Consider the following 7,874-nt stretch of genomic DNA (forward strand, 5'->3'; position numbering starts at 1 on the left):
GTAAAGGGCGGGTCATCATGGTCTCTTTCGGGAACGCTGAATTAGAGAATAAAGCGCAGCGACCTGAAAACAGAAACCCTAGAGCCCGGGCAGCGGTTTCGTGGGGCCCGACACCCTTCAGGGCTCTGGTGGGGACTGGGGCACTGCAGACTGCCTGGACACCCGGGCCCTGGCTCAATCTTTGGCACGAGTCAGGCAAAATTTGGGACAATAGTTGAGATTCCCAGGGTTGAGCGTCCGCTACCGAAGTGTCTCGTGGCCTGATAGATTTCAAAATCACGAAAGGTTTGGCCGTTGTTCTCCCAACAGCTTAAAGTCACTTAGTCTCGCCTGTACTCCCCGGAGAGGACCCCTGGGAAGGTAAATTATTAAATCACACTGGGCCACTAGCACGTTGGGGCTCAACTCTATGGTCTGGCCTTGGAACAACTCAATGTTTTATTGAAGATGAAATATACATGCATGAAAAAGGTAAGGACGAGGGTGCCTTAAGTGCCATATTTCTGGAAGCAGCGACCGTCGTTAGAGTTGGGACTGTTGGTGAGAGTGAGAACGTTTCTGGCAAACCAATCTCTCAATGAAGGAAAATTCAGAATGAGTAAGATTTTTTTGTAGAGTTGTGAGTAATCCTGTATGATTAGCAAAAGGAAAGAAAAGTAACATGACCAGTATTAAGCAGTAAAAAAAGACATTGACATTTTCTTCCTATTTGTTGTCAAAGAATAAAAATGTCAGCCCATGTTGGGGGGCGACCAGCAGCCTCCCCAAACTTTTATTTTTTAACTTACCTTTTTTTGTGTTAAAAGTTTTAAATGGACATGACCTTTAAACCTCTAGTTCCATTTAGAGTTTATCCCAAAGACATCGTCAGAACTGTGAGCAAGGATGTATAAATTTGGAGAAAATATAAGCCCTTAAGTGTTTAGCAGAAATATAAGGAATTTTCAATATATAGCTTTATGGATTGAAATTCTATGCAAACAGTGTATAAAAAAAAATCGATTTGAGAAACCGTATTTGTAAGCAGAAAAAGCAAGTGCCTCTTGCAATTTCTTTTATTAAAACGAATAATATATTGATACACTTAAAAAGAGATTCATTGGATATTAATCAAAATTAATAGTTGATAGGCTTATGTATATTTCTCTTTGGCTGTGCTTTTTAAGTTTTCTATATTGACCCTTTGTTACATTTGGGATCTGGCAAAGAAATTTTTTTTTTTTTGAAAAATCCAACCTGTAAATCAGCTGCTCTTTTGTTCATAGAATGGTGAGAGTTAAGGGATGAGAGGATGGTAAGGAATGGAAGCTCTCCATGTAAACCTCAGATGCATCTTCTGCAATTATAGAACTTTATTGCTTTTAAACACATTGGAACAAATGTGTGTTTTTATTTTTAAATTTTTAATGATTTTTATCTAATGGTTTACGGTGTTCTGTCAGTTTTCTACTATACAGCAAAGTGAGCCAGAGTCTCTCTCTCTCACACACACACACACACATTCTTTTTCTCACATTATCCTCCATCATGTTCCATAGCAAGTGACTAGATATAGTTCCCTGTTCTGTACAGCAGGATCCCATTGCTTATCATTCCACATGTAATAGTTTGCATCTATTAACCCCAAGCTCCCAGTCCTCCCACGTCTTCCCCCTCCCCCTTGGCAACCACAAGTCTCTTCTCCAAGTCCATGAGTTTCTTTTCTGTGGAAAGTTTCATGTGTGTCGTATATTAGCTTCCAGATATAAGTGATATCATGTGGTATTTGTCTTTCTCTTTCTCACTGACTTCTCTTAGTATGAGAGTCTCTAGTCCAGCCATGTTGCTGCAAATGGCATTCTTTTGTTCTTTTTTATGGCTTGAGTAATATTCCATTGTGTGTGTGCACCACGTCTTCTTAATGCATTCAGCTGTTGATGGACATTTAGGTCGTTTCCATGTCTTGGCTGTTGTGAATACTGCTGCAGCTATGGGTGCATGCATCTTTTGCAGCGAATTTTTTGTCCTGAGAGGTGCCCAGGGGTGAGAGTGCTGGATCCTGTGGTAGTTCTATACTTCATTTTCTGAAGTACCTCCATACTGCTTTTCATAGTGATTGTACCAATTTACATTCCCACCAACAGTGGAGGAGGGTACCCTTTAACTGTAGAACTTTATATGTATTGAAACAGTTTTACCTCGGAGATGTACTGAAGAGTTCCTGGGTTCAACAAACCATGGAATTTCCTTTTCTACCCAGACCAGCACAATGTTTGGATTCTTGGAAGAGCTTGTAAGACACTCTGTGTGGAGGCAATGTACGAAATAAACATCTTAGTATCTTGGATTATAATCTCCAGACATGATGACAATTAAAGGAGGTAAAATTAAGGAGGGAGGGAGTGGGAAACCCAAGGTAGGGGGATTATCATCTCTGTTAATTTTCAAAGCTGTAAAAGCGTGATGTAACGGAAATGTTCTCTGGCTCCATGTTGGCACTTTTGGTGAAAACGGGTATCTATTTGGTGGTCTCTGCAACTGTCTTACTTAATGCTGTATGTCAGTTATATCTGAGCAAAGTTGAAAAAAACTTCCCCATCATGGAAAATGTCTTGGAAATAAGTTGTTTGCTCATGAGAAAATTTAGAAGGGAGAAACTATGGCTAGAATTTGGTTTCCTAGTTACAGGTACTAGAGTAAATTCCAGAATTGGGGGTTTTATTGGAGCATTGTTTCAGTGAAATTTCTACACCTGGGGTTCATCAAGCTATTTCTTCTTAATATAACTGAAGGGTTTCTCATGGATTTCTTTTACTTATTTTGACTTAGCCCAGCGGCAGCTCCATTTGAAAGGTTTTGAGTCTATTTTTCTGAACAAGCTCCATGGGGCAGGAATAGCGTTTTCCTGCTGTATCTCCAGTGCTGAGAGATAGACCTATACCAGGTGCATGATATTTACCTATGGATACTGAATGAAATAAGTGGGTGTTGCTGTCAAACGCGCTTAACACGGCTCTGCCCATCCTCCCCCAGCGTGGACTTAGCAAATGCTGGGACGTTTCTGAGAGCTTTTGATTTTAATGATTTTAGGAACTAGGAAGAGAGCAGGATTTGTCTCTGAAAGGAATGAATTACAACTGTCTGTACGGAAAATGTTCCTAAGTCAGGCACGGAGCTACTGTCTATCTCTTTACCCGGAGATTGTCTTAGTGACTGAGCTCAAGGGCGGAGTATTGACCGTGAACTTCCTAAGGTCCCTCGAGGACTAGAACTCCAGAGTCAAGGCTTTGCGTGAACGAGGGGCTTAAACACTGGTGGCGCCGCCACCTCCTCCTAGAGATTTTGTCAAACGGCCCGTGGGAAGATGAGGAGGGATGGAGAAGATGCTTGTCTGTAGACCATGTTTTGAGCTCTATGGCAGCTCCTCTGCAAACCTTAGGAATGGTGGTAGGTGGAGGGAGGTGACTGGGATTCATTAAACAGAGGCTGACTGTGTTAAATAAAACAATGGCAGATGTTCCTCTTACCTCTAAATTGTATATTTACGTTCTGCTTTTCAGAGACGGGGCAGCAGCATGAAGGCAGAGGCTTTACCCCATCAGGGAGCTTTTTAGGTGTTGTGAAAACCCATAAGAGAACTGCTAAACACAGGATAGTTAAGCCATGTTTCTGCTGTTGGTCCTGGGAGCACTGCCACCTCTGCTTGCACCTAGGTGGGCACCTGCCAGCCGATGGGCCTCTTACTTCGCTGTTAACTCGAGAGCATTCCTGCTATACACAGGGATTCTGAACAGGAAGAAGGGCATTTCTCAGAAGGAACAGGCATTCATTTTGTTTTCTCTTGGGTTTGAAGGCTTTAAACAGTAAATATGTTATAAACAATATTCCATCGGTGTATTAGATTAAATCTTTTATTCTTATTATAATGCTGGAGGCAGAAAATTACATTTAATGCCATAGACGTAAAACGACTTCTCTCACGCTTTTGTACAAAAAGGCAAGAAAAACAAAATTAGAATGCTAGCAGTAAGAATGGCTTTGAAGGTCAGTTGGTCCAGCCCCTGCTTTTTAGATGAAAGATGAAAGGCCAGATGTGGACAGAATTGCTCAATAATACAAGTTAGGGGATATCATATTTTAGATATCATTAATATATGCAATATGTCCCATAGATAATTAAAAAACTCACAGATTTCTTGCAATTAAAAAGTCACAGGCATCAGATATTTGTTAATCATAGCGCCCACTGACCTCCATTATGGGAAAAACAACATACAGCATTTTTCCTTGTGATAGAGAATTTTCATTCTAAGAAAGCCATTTAATTTCTAGTTTCTTGAAGTTACTTCTTCAGAAACCCACGATGTGATAGACATTGCTCAGGCTTCCATTAGGCCGAACCCTTGAGCATCTTTTCATGTACTCATGGGTTGCTTGCCTGTATTTTTCGAGTGCCACGGGTACATGTCCTTTGCCCATATTTTGGGAGATTGGGGGAGAAATGTTCTTTAAATTTTCAACTCTCTAGAGAAGCCAGTTAGCCTTCATTTGTGATAGAATTTGCAATTTTTGGTTCTAGTTTGTCAATTGACTTTGCTTATGCTGTTTTTTTCCCTCTGTGCATGATTTTAAATGGAAATCGAAGTTGATGTCCAGCTCATTTTTTATATTTATCAAGGTAAATATGACAGACCATACTCTAAAAGCAACTAATAAGATCTAGAATTAGGAGTTCCCGTTGTGGCTCAGCAGAAACGAATCTGACTAGCATCTATGAGGCCACAGGTTTGAGCCCTGTCCTCATGCATTGGGTTAAGGATCTGGCATTGTTGTGTAGGTTGCAGACGTGGCTCGGATCCCATGTCGCTGTAGCGATGATGTAAAGCCACCGGGGCCCCGTGCTACGCAGAATTCCGGAGGTGGTGAGTTCCCATTGTAGCTCAGTTGGTAATGAACCCAATAGTATCCATAAGGACAAGGGTTCAATCCCTGGCCTTGCTCAGTGGGTTAAGGATCCAGCATTGCCATGAGCTGTGGTGTAGGTTGCAGACGCAGCTCGGATCCTGTGTCAACCGTGGCTGTGGTATAGGCCGGTAGCTGCAGCTCCAATTTGACCTCTAGCCTGGGAAACTCCATATGCCACAGGTATGGCCCTAAAAAAAATAAATAAATAAATGAAGAAGAAGAAGACCCAGAATTACACAGAAGTTAGTAGTAGTTATATGTGAATCTACTGTTAAATATTTGGAAATATCCTGATATTTTCTAGAGATCATTAGCAAAGCTCATAGTTTCTTACCAAATAAATCTATAAAGACGTAGACCGCTTGAGATCCCAGGGCCACTTATTTAGAAAGCATCAATGTATGTTTATTAATTTGATAAATTCTTAAAAGTTATCCTTTTCTGGTTAATTTAGTGTATCCTGAATCCATACAAAGGTAAGCTAGCTACTTTTATGATAAAATTTAATGTTTTATTTAAATCTTAGCATGCCTCTATATAGAATATAATACAGAGTACTTTTGAAATAGAATTTAGGAAATGTTATTTTCTTTATTTTCTTCCAGATATTTCCCTTGACCCCTCTCTCTAAATCCTTCAATCCCTTTTTAATAAACAGAAGTTAATTTTTCCTAGAGAAAGTGAAAATGGCTATGACATACATTTTATTCCAATCTATCTCTGAGGAGTAGGTTCTATAGAAGAAAAAGAAAATATTTAAAAAAGAAAGATATCTGTGTGTCTAAAGAAATATATCTGAAAAAAGATTAGTAAAAATGAATTAAATTAGTAGTTGTTATCACTAGATAGTATATTTATGTAATTGATTTTTTAAATCTCTTTCTCCTGTATTTTCTACATTCTCCCCAACGAGCCCATTCCGTATTATAAACATTTGAAAATAAGAAAGAAAATCAACACACATGTAAACAGAAATCCTGGGTGACACCTTCTTTAAGTAATCGAGGTTACTTCCAAATCCTAAGAGCAGTTTTCTCCTGACTAGTTAATTTGTGCTTTCAGCACAAGAGAAGAGGGTAGAGGGTGAGTAATCCACAGCAAAGGAGGAGCTTCCCTGGATCCTGGGAGAGCTTCGCATCTTCCAGTGCACCTTTGCATCTCTGTGAAGTCCCTCTAAAGATGTTATGAACCTTAGATCTTTTTCTTTTGAAATGAATTGGCCTTTTTCCAATCAACATTTAATTCGAGCTCTTTTCCAGCTTTATAGTACTTTGCCAAGAAAGAACACTGAAATAACAGGAAACCTTTTTTTTTTCTTTTTTCTTTCTTTTTTTTTTTTTAGGCAGCATAAGCAGCAACTGAACTACCCAGAATTTATATGCTGATAATCATTATGCAAGCATTACACATAAATCACAAGTTCAAAGGAAGGGTTTATTACCCTCTATGGTTGTTGCCATGTTGGGTACCAGAAAGTATGGCACAAAGTTGAGACACTGAGTCGATAAGAAAGAATAATGAGTAACCTGACCTTTTTGCATTGCTTCTTGTCAAAGGAAAGTGTTCTCAGAGTTGAGCAACTAAATAAAAAGAGCCTCAGCCCAGAAGACACCCAGGTCTTTCTTAACACACAAAATATATCCTTGAGTCTCTTTTTCTGCAGGAAGCGTCATGTGCTACCTGCATCATCTTTAAGCATTCTCACGTCCTGCAGCACGCAGTGTGTCTTTTTTAAAAACTGATGTGCAGTGTTGTGTTAATGCCTCCTGTGCAGCAAAGTGACACAGCTGTACGTGTACATATTCTTTTCCATTGTGGTTGATCACAGGACGTTGTGCAGTAGGACCTTGTTGTTCATCCATATTCTATACGTAATAGTTTGCACCTGCTAATCCCAAACTCCCCATCTGTCCCTCCCCGCCTTCCCTCTTCCTTGGCAACCACAAGTCTGTTCTCTATGTCCGTGAGTCTGTTTCTGCTGTGTAGGTCTGTTCATTTGTGTTGGATTTTAGATCCACCTGTTCAGTGTTATCATGTGGTATTTGTTTTTGCCTTTCTGACTTCACTTAGTATGATCATCTTTAGGTCCATCCGTGTGGCTGCAAATGGCATTATTTCATTCTTTTAATGGTTAAGTAGTTAGTATCCCATTGTTTATATATACCACATCTTCTTATTTTGAGGGGGGCTGCCCCTGCTGTATGCAGCAGTCTCAGGGCCAGGGGTCAGACTTGCTCCACAGCAGCAGCCTGAGCCACAGCAGTGACAACACCAGGTTATTAACTATCAGGCCACCAGGAATCTCCTACTACATCTTCTTTATCCATTCATCTATTGATGGACATTTAGGTTGTTTTCATGTCTTGGCTGTTGTGAATAGCGCTGCTATGAACATAGGGGTACGCTATCTTTTCAAATTATAGTTTCGTCCAGATATATGCCCAGCAATATGGGATTGCTGGATCATATGGCAACTCTATTTTTAGTTTTTTGAGGAACCTTCATACTGTTTTCCGTAGTGGCTGCATCACCTTACACTACCACCAACCGTGTAGGAAGGTCCCTTTTTTTCCACACTCTCTCCAAGCATTTGTTATTTGTAGACTATTTTATGGTGGCCTTTCTGACCAGTTTGAAGTGGTACCTCACTGTAGTTTTGGTTTGCATTTCTCTACTAATTAGTGACGTTGAGTATCTTTTCATATGCCTATCATCCGTCTTTATGTCTTCTTTGCAGAAATGTCTGTTTAGGTCTTCTGCCCATTTTTTTGATTGGGCTGTTTGGTTTTCTGTTATTGAGTTGTATGAATTGTTTGTAAACTTTGGAATTTAAGCCCTTGTTGGCCACATCATTTGCAAATGTTTTCTCCCAGTCTGTAGTTTGTCTTTTTGTTTTGTTTATGGTTTTCTTTACTGTACCAAAGCTTCTA

Source organism: Phacochoerus africanus, chromosome 11 (genome assembly GCF_016906955.1).
Source record: "Phacochoerus africanus isolate WHEZ1 chromosome 11, ROS_Pafr_v1, whole genome shotgun sequence".
NCBI lineage: Eukaryota > Metazoa > Chordata > Mammalia > Artiodactyla > Suidae > Phacochoerus > Phacochoerus africanus.